This window comes from Pan troglodytes, chromosome 1, assembly GCF_028858775.2.
Source record: "Pan troglodytes isolate AG18354 chromosome 1, NHGRI_mPanTro3-v2.0_pri, whole genome shotgun sequence".
Classification (NCBI taxonomy): domain Eukaryota; kingdom Metazoa; phylum Chordata; class Mammalia; order Primates; family Hominidae; genus Pan; species Pan troglodytes.
The window spans coordinates 156491078-156511412 of record NC_072398.2 but is presented as its reverse complement, the minus strand read 5'-3'; the positions used below and the strand labels follow the sequence as shown (position 1 = coordinate 156511412).

Sequence of the window (20335 nt, the reverse complement as noted above, 5' to 3'; positions counted from 1 at the left end):
CATTTACTTTTCAATTTTTGGTCATGAAGTTCACAGATGATAGGTTTGAGTTTTGTAATGCTTGATTTGATGGGGTTTTTGGTTGTTTGTATATTTGTTTCTAATTATTACTATTCTTTATAAATAAATTTAGAGGTGCAAAATTGTGTCAGAGATTTTCTCCACAGATAATAAGAATTCCCTAATTCCTACCAAAACCATAACTTGATAAAATCTGAGATTGAGAAAGGCGCTCTTGAAGTTCTGCCTCTTTTAAAATATTTTGTGCCTCTAGATATATTTGGAAAACTAAGCATGTGGCAGTTGCTCCTCCCACAGGGTATGAAATCCCATCTTGTACATGGATTACATCATGTAAATTTAGAAATGACAAACTGATACACAACCTTTCAGATGTGAAAACCAATTAGTGTTTATGTGGGGCTGGGCTCTAAGAATAGAATGATTTGACCTAGTTAGCTGTCCAGGAGAAGAAAACCAGGGATCCAGAGTTTGGAACTGTAAAACAGATACATTTGGGATTAATTTTTCACACTACAAAAGGGTCCATCAAAGGTTTCTTTAAATAGCTTGCCTAGTGCACTTAGAATGGAATGCAGTTTATAAAAGTTGAATATAACTTATAAAATTTTAATTTACTCATAGTTTTTCTGGGTTACAACAATTGTGTAAGATGATAGCACCATGACACTGATGTTCCTAGGAAGAATGAAGAAGGGAGAGCAGCAAGGGGACCGTGTCCATTTGCTTCAGTATAGCAGATGTTTACCAGATAACAGTGGCCATGTCTCCTCCTCATCACCCCAGGTCAAATACTCCCCTCTTTCATCTACCACCTCTCTTGCACTCTTTTTTGTACTAAAACTTTCAAATACTCCCTTTTCTTCCAATCTTTCAATCCTCTCTCCATCCCTAACTTCTTGTCAACTCACCACAATCAGCAATTTCAGCACCTTGCTCATGACCACTGTAAATGTTCTCAAACATTGCTTCCTCTTTCCATGGGTCTTCTCGTTGTTTCTACAATCCCATGGCTTCAACTCACACCACATACATGCACACACACACACACACATACACATGCACACGCACACATCTACACACACACACATTCCTCCACACACACAATTGAACCCCAGATCATTTATTCAGCCTTGACCTCTCTGCTTCCTAGCTTTTGCAACATCTTTAACTTCTCTCCTGTTCCAGCTTCCTCATGCTCTAACCCACCTACTACCATCATAATCTTTATTATGTAGAACTCCAATTCTAATTATATTATTTGCATTAAAACCTTCAATAATTCTCCATTGCCTCTAAAATTAAGTGAATTCTGGAGTCCAATTGATTCAGGAGTCCGAAATCCTCAGTGATACAGGTTTTCATCATACGTTCCAGTGGTTCTAAACAGAGAGTGATACTGTTGCTCTCTCTCTTCTCAGATGCATCCTAGGCTTTTTGAACTGTGGGAGGCTTCTTTTTTGTTTGTTTGTTTGTTTGTTTTTGTATTCCCAAGGACTAAAGAGATGCTATTACCATTTAGTGAGCTGGGACCAGAATGTTGAGGTTTCTCCAATGTTTTGGGCAATCTCAAAAAACAAAAAATTATCTTACACAAAATGACAATAGCATTCTTGGAGAGAAAAACTACAGGCAAACTAGAAGTTCCACTAGTTCCCATAAACACCCCATGTTTATCCTACCATCAACCTATCACTGTATCTTAACAGTTTTTTTAACCTTGACATCCCCCTTATCTTGTCAAAATATTAACCAGCCTTCAGTAATTATCTCAATCAGCGTAATCACTATGTCATGAAGAAGTATTTTCTGGGGGCTACCCCATCTCCATTCATGCCTCACTAAAGACCACAGCACTCTGTGCCACGTTATAATTCATGTTATTTTTTCTTATGTGTCTTATTCCCTATTAGATCATAAATATGTTAAAAACAGAAATTCTCTTCTTTTTTGTTTTGTTCAGGTGCCTACAATATCTCATTTATTATTTAATTGCATGTGGTGAATATTAAATATTTTTATTTATAATAAACTAGGAAAATTATTAGTTAGGCTGTAAATACCAGGCTTTGTATTTCTGCAATTTAAGTGAGTAAAACTCTGGCATTCAGATTTTTTTGACTCCTACATTCCTGTCAAGTTCAAAAATATTCTCATCCAAAAATAATGAACTACTAGATATTCCACTACTTTTCCAGTCTCCCCCCCTAACTATTAGCACACTAAATGTCAATATATTTCTTTTTTAATTACTAAAAGGATAGAATATAGGTGACTAAGATGTGTGAGGAGAAAAGTGACTACCACATTCATTCCCTGTGTGTTTTTTAAAAAAAATTTTAATATTTAAAACTTCTATAACAAAAGGTAATGTTCCTTCAAAGGTGGATTTCATGTGCAGAGCATTAATATGGCACTTATTTTAGCATGAAATAAAAGCAAAACATAATATTCTGATAAATACACCAATTATTGACTCATTCATTTTATATTCTATTAATGTGAATCTTCATTAGAGAAATGAATAAATAAACAAGCAAACCAACAGAACAATGGACAGAAACATCCCAGGAATGCAGGTGTGTGCACACTGGGTTACAAGGGACAACCAGCATGCATTTCCCTTGAACTCAGGGTCTTTACTTTTCCTGCAAATGGGACCATGTCTGATTATTTATTATGAATGAACACTTTACCTAGAATTTTTTCCTTGGCTCAAGCAATCCTCCTGCCTGAGCCTCCTGAGTAGCTGGGACTACAGGCATGCGCCACCATGCCCAGTTAATTTTTAATTTTTATTTTTGTAGAAACAGAGTTTTACTATGTTGCCCAGGCTGGTCTCCTAAGGTTAAATGATTCAGCTTCCTAAAGTGCTGAGATTATAAATATGAGCCACTGCACCAGGCCCCACAATAACTTTTATTAAAGTATGTTGTTATAATTGTTCTATTTTATTATTAATTATTGTCAATCTCTCATTGTGCCTAATTTATAAGTTAAATTTTATCATAGGTATGTAGGTATAAGAAAATATTATATTGTATATTGGATTCAGTAATATCTTCAGGTTCAGGCATCCACTGGGGGTCTTGGAATATACCCCTGGTAGATAAGAGGGGAGGGGGCTACTACAATTTTTATACTCAGCTTGTATTTCCCACCAAAAAAATGAGATTTTGATTATAGATATTTAAGCCTATAGGTCAATATGAAAAGATCTGACATCTTTATAATATTGAGTTCCCCTTACCATGAATGTAGTACATTTTTGCATTTATTTAGATGTTCTTTAATATCTTTTAGTAAGAGTTTACAATTTTCTTTATGGGGTTCTTATACACCTTTTGTGTGATAAATAGTTACATTCATTGTGACTGCTGAAATCGTTTGGACTAATTGCAAACATATTATTTTATTCTGTCTAGTATTTTTTCTCACCCTATCTTTCTATCTTTTTTCCTTTCCTTTGATTATTTGAATATGAGCTATATTTCTATTCTTTGGTGAGTACCCCAGAAGCTTTAATATATTATTTAAAATAACTAATTATATTTTTAATATGTTTGTCTTATTCTTAAATGAAAGATCTTAGACCATTTTAATTAAAATCATTCTCTCCTGACCTCTATAATACCTCTTTATTTTAATTTCCAGTATTTTATCTTCATCAAGATTTTATAAATTCCATAATGATTTCATTGTTTTATACAACTATGTTTTATTTAGGCTTACCTCATGTTTAATGTTTCATTGTTTGTTATGGTTACATTTCAAATCTTTCTTCTAGTATCATTTTTCTTTTCCATAAATGCACCTTTAAAAATTATTTAAGCCTCACTCGGTTGGAAGTAAACAAATGAAAAACACTTATCTTCCCTCTTTTTTAAGATATTTAGTAGATAGAGGATTTTAATTGTTCAGTTACTTTTTTCCCTGCACCTTCAGGGGGAAAATGCTATTCCATGTTTTACTTTCTTTGTTGCTGTTAAAATTTCATCTATGAATCTAATTGTTATTTCTTTTGTTTTTAATCTGCCTTTTAAAACTGCTTTTAGAAGTCTTCTTTATCTTTGGTATCCTACAGTTTAATTATGTTGTGTATAGATATAAATTTATGTTTATTTATTTTACTTGTGATATATTATGTTTCCAGAATTTGAAAATTGACATCTTTCATAAATTCTGGATAATCCTCAGCCGTTGTCTCTTCTAACATTTCTTTATTACATCTTCTTTAGTATCTCTTTCTGGAATTCTAGTTGGATATTTTTTAAAGTTTCTCACTCTATTTTCCACATTTCTCAGTCTCTTTTTAAAAAATATTTCCCACCCTTTACTTTCTCTATCCTGCTTTCTGGGTAATTTTTTCAGATCTGTCTTCCAGTTCACTTATTCTCTCAGAAGCTGGGTTTAATGTGTTGTTTACTTTGTTCATTGCATTTCTAATTCAATTTATTTCTAATTTATATTCCAGTTCTAGAAGTTGCATGTCATTTACAATTTTACAGGAGAGTTTAAAAAAGCTGTAGACCTGCTCCATACTTTTCTTCTTTTATTTCTTCAAACGAATTTTATCTAGAGACATTAATACCTCAAGACGACCCAAAACTTCAACTCGGAGGGTTTTTTTGTTTTGTGTTTGTTTGTTTGTTTGTTTTTTGAGACTGGCTCTGTCACCCAGGCTAGAGTGCAGTGGCACAATCTCAGTTCTCTGCAACCTCTGCCTCCTGGGTTCATGCCATTCTCCTGCCTCAGCCTCCCGAGTAGCTGGGATTACAGGCACACACTACCACGCCCGGGTAATTTTTGTACTTTTTTAGTAGAGACGGGGTTTCACCATGTTGGTCAGGCTGGTTGTGTATTCCTGACCTCGTGATCTGTCCACCTCGGCCTCCCAAAGTGCTGGGATTACAACCATGAGCCACCGCATCCGGCCAACTTGGAGTTTTTCATAGAACACGTGTAGTAATAATTCTGCTTTAAACTAGCTTGTATGTGGGCTGGCAGATGAGACTTCTGAGGGTTATATATATATATATATATATATACATTTTCTTTTTCTCACTTTACCTGGAGCCAGGAATAATGTAAGATATTTATCCTCTGCATATCTTTATGTAGAGTGAATTTTATTTTTTCTGATTTACCTAATCTGGATGTTGCCCTTTGAAGATTTTGGCTTTATACAGGTGTTTCTTATCTGACCCTCCACCTTGCTTGGACCCATGATGTATCTCTACCATATAATCTATTAAAATTCATGCTATAAGTCAACAAGAGTCAGTATGAGAACTTCATAGCACTTATATTTACTTGGAGTGATAATCTTAGAAAATCGTTTTCTTTTATATTCATACCCATAGTAGATTGTAAACATCATGCAGGCATAAAATGTCTCTCCTTTTGCTGCTGTTTCTCCAGTACTTAGAACAGTGCCCGGTACATGGTAGGTGCCAAACACCTATTTGTGATGTACATGAACATAATGACTTCCCACAAACATGATGCCATTGAATTCAACAGTCTTGTGAAGTATGCCTCATGGTTTCTATTTTTTAGATAAAACAGAAACTCAAATAATGTAAGCAATGCATATAACTATTTAGTAGAAAAATGGTAGTTCATAATTTAATTTGGGCCTGTCCGGTAGTGTTTTCATTACATCATGCTATCTCTGGAGACTAAACTTTGCCAACATGTTTGCCAACACCAGAACGTTATAATGTCAAGTTCGGGCTTTGAAGAGAATCAGCAGGGAGCTATCCAGAGTACTGAACTACCTCGCACTTAAACTGCCAGATCTAGTGGAACATACTTCCCTCTGTCTATGGCCAATAGCCTTTGATTGGAGGGAAATTTCCCTTCTCACTCTAACTCTGATAGTAGAGGGAAATTTCCCTTCTCACTCTAACTCTGATAGTAGCCACTTTGCCTCAGCTTATGCCTCCTGAAGAAACACTATAAATCACCTGCCTGTGCTGATACGGACCCAAACTGAACACAACTCCACAGCTGCTGCCTTGTTCACAGGCGTGCCGTGGACTCCCTCTGTATCTTCTTCAAAACAGCCTCTCCCAAACAGCCTCACTCTCTGACCACATTTGTAAAAGTAGCGACAACCAATCAGAGCACATAAAAGGATAAACTTCTTCCTTCTAGGAACTTAACTGAAGTGACACTTGTGGACTAGCTTTGAGGATAGCTCTACTTCAGCATGATTTCTTTATGGAACTGAGTACACTGTAAAATTAGGCTCTTCTTTTCACTTTCTCATTAAACGTACTCTCCACTGTAGTAGCCAAATGCAGTCAATGAATGAAAAAAACAACAACAATCTTTTAGCTGACATTTGTGGGCAACAATTGACTTTCTGGTGATGAAAGTCCAAGAGTTTTTCAGGGCCAGAAATGAAGAAAAAGACTGCTCTTTCTCATGCATAAATACAATAGGGAATCAGCATCTTTTAGCTAATTCTACTTAGAAATAATTTTAATATTTATAAATTTAATAAAACCAAAAAGGGTCTTTGGCTTTCTAACTTATATTTTACTTATTCAAAGAATGCTGATTTGAAATATGATATCTATAGAATTTACAAAAGACTGTAGTGCTTATTGGAACATTATATTAGTATCTAACCCTCACTTCAGCAGTGTCTTCTGAGCTTGTAGGAAGAGTTGTCTTTCTTACTCAGTGACACTGTTGACTTAAGTTCTATGGATCTTGTATGTATAATGAGGAGAACAAGATGTTGCTTGCCTAAATCTAGGGACAAGACCATTTTTTTAAGGATAGCTATCATCTCTGAGACGTAAAATTTTTATGACATGCACTTCCTGAACGTCAGTTATCAAGCTCATTAAGGGCCTGCAGTGGCAAAATATAAAAGGCAAAGGAGAGAAGCTAGAATCTAAGCAAGTGCCACGATGCCTATCAGTTGCCTTTTATCTCTTTCTTTTTAAGCTCATAACTTCTTGAAATGCCCATAGGTTTTACTAATTAACAAAATCAGAAAATCTCCTAATGTTGTGGTGGTATGGGGCTGAAAAGGGAAATATATAACTATGCATGTTGATGTGACAGTGTGAAAGTGTTTGGTATACCTCATTATGTTCCTGAATGCCATCTTATATAGATGGGGAAATTAAAGAAAGTGGGGAGTGGTCTTTCACGAAGTTAAAACTATCTCCATGAAGATCCAAACAATAAACACAGCCATTTACTACATTTACATAACACCTCTTCACCGCATCCCTAGGTGCATACCCAGACAGCACTATAGTGAAATATACAAGCAATTCCCTTATGCACACATATACACGAAAAGTGAAAGGAAGGCTATAAATTGACTGCTAGTGCCCTCTGCATTGCATGCTTCTGGTATCTTACAAATCACCAGAATTGGACATAGTCTGTGCTGAAAGGTGATAGGACTCTATGTTAAGAACTCCTTTTCGGCTGATGTGGACTAAAGTAACCATGCTAGCTGCTTGTTTTTAGCTGCCTTGCTCTCTAGCGCCATCTAGCAGTCAGTTGCCAAACCACGAGTGAGGCCTCCTCCAGCCCTCCTGAATGCTGTACTAAGGATAGAGGCTTGGAGACTTCACGCCGAACAAAGGTGTGCAGCCTCAAAGTTGAGGAGCATGTGAAAAATGTCAATCTTTTCCTTCACTTTTAAAACCACCCTTAGTTTGAAACAGCCTTTCTCCATGAAAAATGTAAAAGAAAGAACATCAAACAAAATATTCTGTTCAAAAGAGGAGGTGATGAAAATGGAAAATTAATAAAAGTGAAGATATGAGAACAGCCCTGCGTGTGTAAAATTGGCACCTTTAAAAAAAATTTAAGTACCTGGATTTATTGTCACACATAAAAGATTTGCATGAAAAGAGTGAGCGAGTGACACATTTAGGTTACAACATATCCACCTGAGAGAGAGAATGAGATGCAGCTCTCACCGTGGCTATTCTGATGCTGTAATTTCGTGTTCTTTTCTATCCGTCAGCAGTGCTTGTTAGTGACCTAAAATGCACTCCCTCCTAACCCAAAGGGCGAGCCAGAGTGCATTTCCCTCTTCAAGCGTTTTGTAATACTAATTAACTAATTCCCAGCCACATGAAGAGAACCTGCGAAGATTCGCCGGAGGCAAACTGCTAAATAAATGGTGACAGATTTCTCAGTTTTCAATTAGATGAAATGACATATTGGGACAACGAATGGCCTGACTTTCTAGTGATGAGAGTTCTATGAGGTTTTCACTCCTGGAAATGAAGAGAAACCCTCTCCATTCATACACAAAGGAGGGCCCGGGCCCACTCTTAAGCACATCAAAGCACACAGATCCCGCCTTTGGCAGTTGCGTGTGTGTACAACTGAAAGTAAGACTTGGTCCAAAAATGCTGCTTTTGAGACTGCTTCTGCTGTCCTGAAATATCTGACAGGACAAGCACAGGGACCAAAGAGAACAACCGGCCTAATTAAATCTATACAGGCAGCACCGTGTTCTGTTCATCCTCCCTGACTCCAGCTCTGGCCTCGCCCTGCTCCCTCCTGACTCCAGTATTTGTGTTGCGAAGCTGAATCTCTTGCTAGCATGGCAACTGTTGCTATGTTCGCAGCAATAAGAAGTGGGTGATGCTGGTGTCTCTGTAATGATTCAGATACAAGAGCAATGATTTCTAAATAGATTTCTGAAGCAGCTCTTACAATGGCTCTGAACAGTTTAACAGGTTTAATTCCTCATGGATTGTTTTTTCTTTTTTTCACCTTTAACATCTTCCATGTGGACTATATCTAAACCTCATATAATGCAAAAATGGCATCATTCTTCCTTTTGCTTACTCGTATTTGAAGCAGGAATTTTCTTGTAAAAAAACACATTTAACCAGTTGTCATTTCTCATTATCTCCTTGGAACCTATGAGATGGAGTTTTTCTTGATATTTAGTTAATGGCAACTAACGAAATCTGAAAAAATACTGGACCCAGGAAGAAAATAACTCCTGAATTAACCAAAGTGGAATGAAAATCTTCACCATTAATATTTGTGATATTAGCTGAACATTTTTTATTAATGTGCAGATGTTTTAAAGGCCTCATCTGCAAACGAGTACAAAAAATTTACTAGTGGATATATGTTTGCCACCCTGACTTCTCTTTCAAAGAGAAAGTAAAAAAATGAAATCACTTTTTGTTTTTTTGGCCTTCATCAGTCTCTTATTTGCCAGCCCAGCCAGTGTTAACTATGCCACTAAGTGTCACCAGATGCTAACACAGCCCGGGCCCTAGGGGGATATGATGTAGATAATATTGCCATGTGCACTGATGGCAATACAGACCTGGCCAAAGGATAAAAAGAGAAGACACGTTACATGTTTTGATCTGTGACATAGAACAGAAATGTGTATTCAAACATAGACACTTAGTATGTTCTAGACGCTATTGTGCATTTTTTGTATGCCTGTCGTAGCACAGACTTATTACAACTCTTCTACAGCTAAGAGTTATTTATCAGTATTCTACAAATGAGAAACTGAAGCACAGAAAGTATAAATGGCCTGCCCAAGGCTTTGTAACTAGTAAACAGCAGGGCCAAGATTTGAGCAGAGATCAGCCTGATTCCAAAGCCCATGATCTTTTTACTACTTGCTGAGCTGCTATAGTGTGAGACAAGAGAGCTGCTCTCATACTAATCAGTTGTGTGACATGAGCAAATCCCTTTCTGCCCTGGGTTTTAGGATTATCATCTATAATGAGGCATTTGAATTGGATGCTTGCTATTCAAGGTGTGACTCACAGACCAGCAGCTCTGGCATCACCTAGGAGCTTGTTAGAAATGTACAATCTGAGGCCCCACACCGGACCTGCCGAATCTGCATTTTAACAAGATTTTAACAGTCGACTTGCAAATATACAGTAACCAATCTCTGGGGACCTTTTAGCTTTAGTGTACTGTATTTAGAATGTCACCTTGCTCTTATCTCTTTCTAGATTTTTTTCCTTCTCCAAGGTTGTTTTACCGCTCCCTATGAGCATTCCTAATCTCATTCTTATACTTGATGGAAAGATTCACTGTCTTCTCAGAAAAGATTTATCCATCTTAATTCATTTACCACTTTCTACTTGGTATCATGTCTCTGTTGAATAAGTTTCTTGAGGGGGAGAGCCATTCATATTAAATAATTTCATATCTGTAATACCAATTGACAAGGTTCATTAAACTAAAGAAAATGTATTGAAAGGAATGTTGAACAAATTATTATCTTAATTTAGTTACAAATATTACATACTGTGCTGATCGCAAGATCCCTGTATTATTCATTACAAATATTTCAAGGCAAGCACAATCCAAGTTCTTTAAATATAGGTCCAGGAAAATTTGCAAATAGCACACATGATGAGCAGTTTTTAAATTTCTTCACCCCCCCCCCATCTTTTTAACACAAAAATACATAAAGGATTCAATTAAGACCAAGTTCAATCCCAATGTCTCCTCCTGTAGGAAGTTGTCCTAAATACCCTCAACTAGTTACCCATCATGTTTGCTGTTACTATATTCTGTACAGATCCCATCAGAGAATAGAAACATTATTGTAATTATTGATGTCTTTGTATGTCAATTGCCATACACACACACATGCACATGCACTTACACACAGAGTAAGCTTCTTGAAGCCAGGAACTGTGTCTTTCATTTTTGCATTGTTCATATTTATCACAATGCTTGGCATATAGTGTGATGGATATATGTGTATTGAATGAATGAATGAATGACTCAATCAATACAAATCTTTCTGGCCCCAAAGTCTCTTTTTTGCTTTAATGTACTTCTTGTTCTCCTTCACATTAGGATGGTTCGCTGACACCAACAACATGGAGATGCACAGTTAGTTCTATGGTGAGAATTTCAAAGAACTTGTTTTAGCCATGTTGGTATTCCCTACTAATATGGTACTTTAGTGTACTATGGCATGAGCTAGTCATCCAGGAACATGGGCTCTGAGACTTAGGAACTTAAGTACCTTTGAAATTACAAAGGCTGAAAATTGAAGCAGCGTTTGTATTTTTTCCTCTCTGGTTAGTCAGGTGTTCATTCAACAAACATTTGCAGAGTCCCTATATTGTGCTGGGAGTTTGCCAGGAGCCAAAGATGCTGAAAAGCAAACATAGTATAATATTTCTACCTTTAAGTAGTTTGTATGGAAAATAGACCCCAAATGTATTATAATGCAATGTGATTGTATACAATGATGGGCACACGACTCTAGTGTATTCTAACACAGACGGAGGCATTACTAAGAAAAAGGAGAGGCAGGCAATGATTCCATCAGGTTAAAGGGCATGTGGATAGCTTCTTGCAAAAGGTGGCCTTGCCAAAGAGATGCAGAAATACCTAATGTAAATGATGAGTTAATGGGTGCAGCACACCAACATGGCACATGTATACATATGTAACAAACCTGCACCTTGTGCACATGTACCCTAGAACTTAAAGTATAATAAAAATAGTAATAATAATAGCCATCATAAGTGTAACCATACTGAGTTCTTATTTTGTACCAGATAACAGGCTATGGTACTTTAAATGTGTTATCTCATTTAATCTTCATAAAAATAAAGAAGGTATTATGATTTTTTCAATTTCACAGATGAGAAAAAATAAAGTCCCCAAAATACAAGTGGCAAATGCCTGACGTAGGACTTAAACCTGGCCAGAGTAGTTCTAGAACTGGTGAATCTGGACACCAAACTCTACAAAAGACAGAGAGAAAAGTGTTAAAAAAAATAGCCCACAGGCCAGGAGGCAGACTGCATTCAGAGGATAAGTAGCGAATCAGTCTGCCAGAGCGGTAGCATGGGAGACTGCACACGAACTGAGAAAACCAACAGCAAGCTATAGGTCAGAGCCCAACCCGGGGCATATGTCTGGTAGAAGGGAGGCTCAGGAAGAAGGGTGCTTTGCTGATAACATAAGTGGGAGTTAGTGTGCTATACTGGGAAAGAGCTTGGATCTTGAAGCCAGAGGTATGTGTTCTAATCCCACCTCTGCCTTTAAGAACAGTGTAAACTTGGGCCTCGGTAACTAAAATAGGGACCATAATATTACCTTGTCTGGTTTTTACAGGGTCTGCAGAAAATTCATATAAAACACTTAATATCATCCCTGAGAAACTTATGTTGTTTTGTTTTAAACTAAAGATAAATGTCCCTATTTCACAGTTCTACCCACGGATGGATAAACCCCTTTCTGAGGGTGAGAAATGAAAGCCTGTGTCTATCTGAAATTCAGGATCCTTATTCAGACACTTTCTTCTTCTTTTTATCACTTATTCTATTTGAGATAGTAGAGCACTCCTTTTTCCTCATTAAATAGCAGCTTTACCCATAAATTTCTCATAGCTTTTCCTTACTTATTTACACTACTTGATTGTCAAATTTGACAGTGTTGACCATTCCTCAGTCAAGTTGCCATTTGGAATAACTTAAAGGTTTCTGGATGTTTTCTACCCAGCAGCTATTTATGACAATGACAGAAATCAGGAAAATGACATTTGAGGATTTCAATTTTCCTCTATAATCCCTGAAAATAAAGCGATAGTCAATTGTGAATGTGGCTGCTGAATGCTAGAGTACTATATAACAATAGAAAAGATTTAAGATGCTTGAGAACTAACAAATCTAAATTTATTGGTTTTACACAAATGAATGATTTTCATTTCATTTTAAAAATTGTCCTTTATTGTTTAGGGCAAGATAAATTGTATACTCTTTTCTTCAATAATATTTTATCAGATTAACATAGAGGACAATGAATTATGAAATTATGAAATAAATAAAATTGAGGACAAAGCACCATATTAAAATGTTGATTGTTGTTTTTGTCATGTCATATATGTTAAGGAATAGAGTGTTGTGTTTGACTTTGAAAGGTACCTATGAACTGCTTTCTGGTTTTGAGTGATCTGAATTTCTTTTTTTTTTTTTTTTTTTTTTTTTTTTTTTGAGACAGGGTCTCACTTTGTTACCCAGTACAGTTGTGCGATTATGGCTCACTGCAGCCTCAACTTCCCCAGGCTCAGGTGATTTTCCCTCCTCAGGTCCCCAAGTAGCTGGAACTACAGGCGTACGCCACTGCACTTGGCTAATTTTTGTATTTTTTGTAGAGACAGGGTTTCACCAAGTCACCCAGGCTGGTCTTGAATTCCTGAATTCAAGCGATCTGCTTGCTTTCCAAGGTGTGAGTCTATGCGCCCAGCTTGAATTTCAATGTCACAAATTTTCTATTGCTTGTGAATTCTTTGGGTATTTTATTTCTTTTGTAAAAGGTAGACAGTTCTGAGTTTAAGCATGACTTAGAGATGTTTAACTACATTTCTTACCCCCTGATTTTTACTTCCTGAGATCAGTAGTAGAGAGGGCAATCAGTTCTCACCTTTTAAAAAGATCTGAGGCCAGGCACAGTGGCTCATGCCTGTAATCCCAGCACTTTCGGAGGCCGAGGCGGGCGGATCACGAGGTCAGGAGATCGAGACCATCCTGGCTAACATGGTGAAGCCCCGTCTCTCTACTAAAAATACAAAAAATATTACCCGGGCATGGTGCCTGGCGCCTGTAGTCCCAGCTACTCAGGAGGCTGAGGCAGGAGAATGGCTTGAACCCGGGAGGTGGAGCTTGCAGAGAGCCGACATCGCGCCACTGCACTCTAGCCTGGGTGACAGAGTGAGACTCCGTCTCAAAAAAGAATAAAATGAGAAAAAAATTATTGAGAGATTGTCAAATCTCTTGAATTTTTTAAAAATTATTGCTCATTAAATTAAACAGCACCTTGTCTATAATTTGTTCAAAACTACCAACTACCAGATCTATGTGTTATACTTTGTTAAATAAACTTCCGTTTCTCTTTGGGAAAGACATATATAGGATCTTGAACAGTATATAAAGTTTAATTAAATATGGCTAGCATTGAAAAGTTCATGGAATTAATCAACTAACTCACAAATATGTGTTGATTTCCTTCTAGGTACACAGCACTGTGTCTGCCCCTACCCAGAGAGGCCCAGTATTTTGACAGCTAGTCTTGTATTCTTGTATAAAGAGTTTTAGCAAACTGAATATGCTTTTTTTCTTTTTTGAGACAAAGTCTCACTCTTGTCCCCCAGGCTGGAGTACAATGATGCGATCTTGGCTCACTGCAACCTCTGCCTCCCAGGTTCAAGTGATTCTCCTGCCTCAGCCTCCCAAGTAGCTGGAATTACAGGCGTCTGCCACCATGCCCAGCTAATGTTTGTATCTTTAGTAGAAACAGAGTTTCACCATGTTGGCCAGGCTGGTCTGGAACTCCTGACCTCAGGTGATCCATCTGCCTTGGCCTCCAAAGTGCTGGGATTACAGGCGTGAGCTACCGTGCCCAGCCTATTTTTTTTTTTTTTTTCCGAGACGGAATTTTGCTCTTATTGCCCAGGCTGGAGTGCAATGGTGTGATCTCGGCTCACCACAACCTCTGCCTCCCGGGTTCAAGCAATTCTCATGCCTCAGGCTCCCGAGTAGCTGGGACTACAGGCACATGTCACTACACCCTGCTAATTTTTGTATTTTTAGTAGAGATAGGGTTTTGCCATGTTGGCCTCGAACTCCTGGTCTCGAACTTCTGACCTCAAGTAATTCACTCTTATTTTCTTTATTTAAAGAATTAACAATATATTACTTACAGGTGGAAAACACAAATGTATGTGTCATTTTCCCTATTACGCTAGCCTCTTCACTGATCTAATTTCATTGGATATGCATTTATCTATCATTTATTAAGCAGCTCTTATGTATTAAATCATGTAGTAAATATTGGACACCCAATGATGGATTAGAGATCTCTTCAGTCCTGGGGGAATTCACAGTTTAAGGGAGGAGGTCAGAGAAACACATAGGAAGATAAGTACTGTGCCATGTGTAGGCAGCCCTGTGAGCCTGGGAAGAGTCAAGGTAGGCTTCCCAAAAGCCATCCCGTTTCACTTGAGTTTGGCAGAGTTAACCAAGCAGAGAAAGGAAGAAAGAGTATACTAGGAAAGGGAAGCAACAGGGACAAAGGCAGGAAAGTGGGAACCTGCACAGTACATTTGGGAACAGCAAAGGGTTGAGTGTGGGTAGAGCAGAAGCTATAGATGAGGATCTAAAGTCAATAGAAGTAGAAATAAAAGAACGTGGAGACAAGTAAGTTCAGTACCCAAGGAAAATCGGAAGGAAGAGGGCAGCTTTCCTTCATGCAGCTTCCCTTCCAGTCACTGAGACCTCAGACTCTTCTCTTCATTCAGGCAGTGAGCATGAAAAGATCTGGATGGGACTGGATATAGCAGCCACCAGTCTTTATTGAAATTGCCCTGGGGCATGACTCGAACTGTGAGGGACCCTAAAGGGGCATGATTTCTGCAGCTGTGTTTACTGTCAGTGATTGTACAGACTCAGACATGGAGCTAGGGATAATATGGTAATCCAGATGAGACATGAGTGACATAGACACAGTAGAGCTCCACCTTGAACCCAAGATTGGCCCCTAGAACTGTGCAAAACAGGCAACACTGCAGGGTGGCTCATGGCACTCAACTATTCCTGTACTGATGACATTCCTATACTGATGACATCACCCACATGATCATCTGTTTATAAGTCTGTCTCTTTAAATGGTGAGGAAAGAGAAATAAAGGTGTAAAAATCCAGCCATCATAACAAAAACACCAAAAGAAAGAAATTAACTTACCCAAAGGTCTCACAGCTTGTAGTTTGTGAATCTCTACATTAAAAGGTGGATGATGAATCTGAGACCTACGGAGTTAACTGTCCAGCATCTCAGCCATATGCCTTATTCCTCTTTATATGCATCTCCACTCCCACACCACCCCCTCCTGGCTTCATCCTTTAGTGCCTGGAATAACGCCTGGCACATGGTAGTTACTCATCAGAAGTCCACTGAGTGAAAGAACAAACACCTACCACTGACGGGTTGCTATTTATACCATTCTGTCTTCACTGTTGGGAGCTTCATACTGTATTCTTCAAAATGGGCACCCCCTGCAGCATGCCTCACTCTACAAGGAAAACTTCTCTGTTAACAAGCCTTATGATGGGGTCACTATGTGATCACCTAAAGCTGGCCTTTTCTGTCCCTCATCCAGGTAAATGGCTCACCATGGAAAACTATAGATGACTTTTGCCCTTTCACTAACATTCTTCTTGATAAGACACTTAAAGAGGAAAATAGTCTTGACTCTTTAAAGTTGATGCCAGTTTGGGGCTGTTAACAAAGTCAAGGGATTCTGTTGTTAGAATCAACCTAGCACACAGCTTGCTCAGTCGATACTGTTTCACTGGCCTGAGATTACAGCAGAGGTAGGTGCCTAAGATGAGGAAATGGTTGTGGAGAAAGAGTCCGAATGACCCAGAGGCCCACGTGTGCTTTCCTAGTTCGTTTATTCAGCTGATATTTATTGAGAAATTATACTGGGATGTGGAAATTTACTGAGTCTCCGTCCTTTCATTATTTTAATCCAGTGCACTAGGTGTTCTTATCAGAGTGAGTCCATGAAATGTTGGGGATGCAGGGGCACTGGTAGTAGGAGTTGAGAACCTGATGATGACTGTCTTTGCAATGTTCCCTCAGAAGAAAAGGTTTGTGCAGAAGGGCATCCCACTTCAGACTGCTGCACATCTGCAGAGAACTTTGCATTCTCACTGCAAGAGGAGTTCCTCTTCCTTTCATTTTTCTTCTCTTTGTCTTCCTTTTTTTCTCTATGCCAAACCTAAGCAAATCTGCTTCATCCAGAGGCAGCTGGCGCTACTGTGTGGGAGTGTTAAATGTTTAACATCTTGTCACTTGCGTAACTGATGGAGTCATCCTTTTTGTTTCAGAGTTTCATGTTTAGGGGTTGAAAAGCTAGATTGATGAGCATTACCAGAGAGAAATATTTTTTGGAAAGTAAGTGAAGCTGATGACACATTACTTTACAGTTTAGTGAAATTCAGCAAATCTAATTCTATTATCCTGTCAAAGTTTCACAAAAAGGAGACCTGAAAGCATATTTTAGATGAATCTTTAAAGATTTCAAGAAGCCACAACCGCATCTGCAAAGCTCAGATGCATCTGGTGCTGACAGACCTTTGTTTTTCTATAGACTAAGGGGAGTAAATAATCTTCCAAAAACTAATTAAGTAAAGTTATCTTTGGTTGTACAGTGCCTGCCTCTCTCTCCCTTGAAAAGGTTGTCAGCCAGTAAACGATAACTGCGTTTTTCAATTCAAAGGCTATTCGAAGTTTGCATAGCCAAATTTACCCAGGCACACCAAAATAGAAGCTTCCTTTATGAATCATAGAGTCTTGTAATGCAGATTTTATAGAGCATTTAAAGCCAGATCATTTATGTCCTTGTTTATTTTCACAATCAAGTATAAGATACGGTCTAATAAATACATTCTGACCAAAATGCTAGGAGCAATTGTTTTAAAGCGTTTTCACACAATTCTATGTATTTGTCAGAGGCTTACAAGCTGACAAGCTGAAAGCGCTTTGTGATGCTTTTGGCAATTTGTGTGATTGTGTATACACTTGCACAGAAGTTCCTTATCGAGAGGAAGCATTTAAGTAAAAAGGGGAGCATTAATGAAAAGGTCCACTTTAATAGAAATTGCTATGTTGTTCTCTACTATCTAACAATTATTCACTTAAGAAGAAAAGTCTTGATAGAATTTATTGAGAACCTACTATGTACTAGTACACATATTATCAATATAATATTCCCAATTATTTGCTAGGTAGATATTATTTCCATTTTGAAGATGGGAAAACTGGTCAAAACAGGAAACATCTCCTGAGATAGTAAGGGGGGAAGCTGGGATTGACTCCAGTCTATCTAAACCCAAAGCCATGTGTGCTCTTTTTAGGACAGCATAAGAAATTCTGTTTGGAACTCATGATAAAAAACAAGATCAAGATTGTGGTAAAAATGTGAAGGGGTATTATGGGTTGAATTGTATCCCCCAAAAAGATATGTTGAAATCTCAGACCCTGGCACCTCAAAATGTGACCCTATTTGGAAACAGGGTTGTTGCAGATGTGAGTTCATAGGAGTTTATACTGGAGTAGGGTGGGCCCTTAATTCAAGATGACTTGTGTCTTTATAAGAAGAGCACAAAGACATGCAGAAGAATGGCATGTGAAGATGATGGAGGCAGGGACTGAAGTGCTCTACCTAGAAGCCAAGGAATATAAGGATCGTAGCCCTCACCAGAAACTAGGACATGGGCACAGAATTTTCCTCAGAATATTCCTTCAGAAAGAACCAACCTTGCCAACACCTTGACTCTGGACTTTTAACCTGCATAACAGTGAAAGAATACATTTCTGTTGTTTGAAGCCTTCAGGTGTTTGGAACTTTCTTATGGCAGCCCTAGGAAATGAATACAGAGGATGACATAACTTCATAGAGCTTAGGAAGAAAACAAACTCCAGACTGAATGTTAGGTCAGTGCCCTTCCTGAGGGTCATAGTCATGTTATTTTTCCTTCATCATTTGGGACTATGCGGAAAACCCACACCTAACCCAGTATGAGACTTGAAAGACATTTTTTGGTGCTTTGTCAGAAAATAAATATATGGTTAACCAAAGTTAAGGTGAAATTCTAACGTTTTATCATGCCAATACATATAGAAATGATACTAGGAAAGGGTGTGCTATTTGACTGAAGTTTCTCTGATGGTTGCTGTTGGCAATCAGTTTTACAAGAGGCATAAGTCTAATTAGGGCAGAAGTCAGGAAGAGATTGCAAGTAATTGAGGTCAGACATAACTCAGGGTGGGCAGGTGGCTGACATCCGATGTAGTCAAACTAAGGGGATCATAGTTTGAGGTGGGCAGACACAACAGGTGAGGGATGGAGACTGAAGACTGATGGAAATAACTAAAAGCTGAATCTGGCAATGACATTCAAGTAGGTCAAAAAATAAGTATGATAAAAGCTAAGGGAAATCTGAGGTTTTTCTCTTCAGAAGCCTAGTCTTCCTAAATTGGCTATTTCTTTAGACTGGAGATCATTAGTTATTAAAAGGACTATACTTACACCTGCCAACCTAATGCCCCATAGAGCCAGTTTACCTCCTGGCTGCCTTCAAGGTTCTGATGTCTGACTCAGTTGAGAAGAAGGGACTTGCCTTTGCAGAAAATGTAAATGGAGAGAGTAGTACTGATGTCTTTAGGAGCCTCACTAGAGGGGAAGGAAAGGACAATCAACTTACTGGTGAAGCCATCTTCTGTGGATCTTTGAGTTGGAACTAGGCTGAGAATGTAGGTCTGAAGTGCAAATCATCCATGTTTTTATTGATAATAACTTTGGTATTTCAAAATGTTTAAAAATGTGGTCATTTATTTCTGTTCTGAAATTTCCCATTAGCCAGGAAAAAAAATTTTGACTAATGTTGAAGACTACTCAATGAATGTTGCTATCCATTTGTTTGTTCACTCATCTGCTCAATCACTATTTACTTGGATGGGGAAGGGATTCATAATTTCTAGATATGTTGCTAAATGATGAAAATAAAGGAAAAAATAAGACATGGTTTCTGACTTAAGATGAGAATAGTTGAGTCAGGAAGGCAATATCAAATCCGTACAATACAAGGCATGAGGTGTCACAGTAAAGAGATGAAGTCCTTTTACTGTGGGGCTTAGTATGTGAGAAAAACTGTGAGAAAGAAGTTCATTGTGTGTAGAGCCTGCCTATATGAGGCAAGGAGCAATAGAGGATGAGGCTGGAGAAATAGACCCAGGCCTGCTGCTTGAGACCTGGACCGTGGGACCTTGCTACTATGGGCCATGGGACCTCAACAGTAAGTGGCATGGTCAGCCACGTTTAAAAAAAGGACATTTCCACAGCTTGGTTGAGGATGGCTTGTATATTCCCCATCACTAATTCCAGCATTATTTATCCAGTAGTAATAATGAATGTGCCCTCATATAGCCACATTTCCCCAACCCTTATTATAACAAGTTAAGGCAGCTTACTTCTGGGATTTTTCAGTGTTGGAATATTCTACATAGATGAAATGCCCTTATTGCCAGTTCACAAAAATGATAACAATTGTTAACTACATGATAGACAGTATTTTCTCCAGCAACCTCTCTACAGAAGTCTGAAAGAAATATTTACAGTCGTGCTCCCATGAGCATCATTATGAGAAAACACTGATAGCAATTCAAAAAAATAAAAACAGAAACATTCTTGTCCCCAGCTCTGTTGATGGGGATTATTTAATTCAGCTATTCCCCCACCCCTATT

The 20335-nt window shown here is 38.1% G+C and overlaps 2 protein-coding genes across 8 annotated transcripts in view; one reads left to right on the top strand and one right to left on the bottom strand.

Moving 5' to 3' along the window:
- Window positions 1–15841, bottom strand: part of LRRC53 (leucine rich repeat containing 53) — a 42400-nt gene extending 26559 nt beyond the window's left edge. Inside the window, exon 1 of one of the 2 annotated variants that reach the window (XM_009423522.5) lies at window positions 15769–15841. The gene's annotated coding sequence lies outside the window, so the exon portion shown is untranslated. The remainder of the gene's footprint in view (window positions 1–15768) is intronic. The other variant, XM_063800369.1, reaches the window with a different exon arrangement.
- The window catches only part of TNNI3K (TNNI3 interacting kinase), a 304916-nt gene that overhangs the window by 257994 nt on the left and 26587 nt on the right, over window positions 1–20335 (top strand). The window lies entirely within an intron of this gene.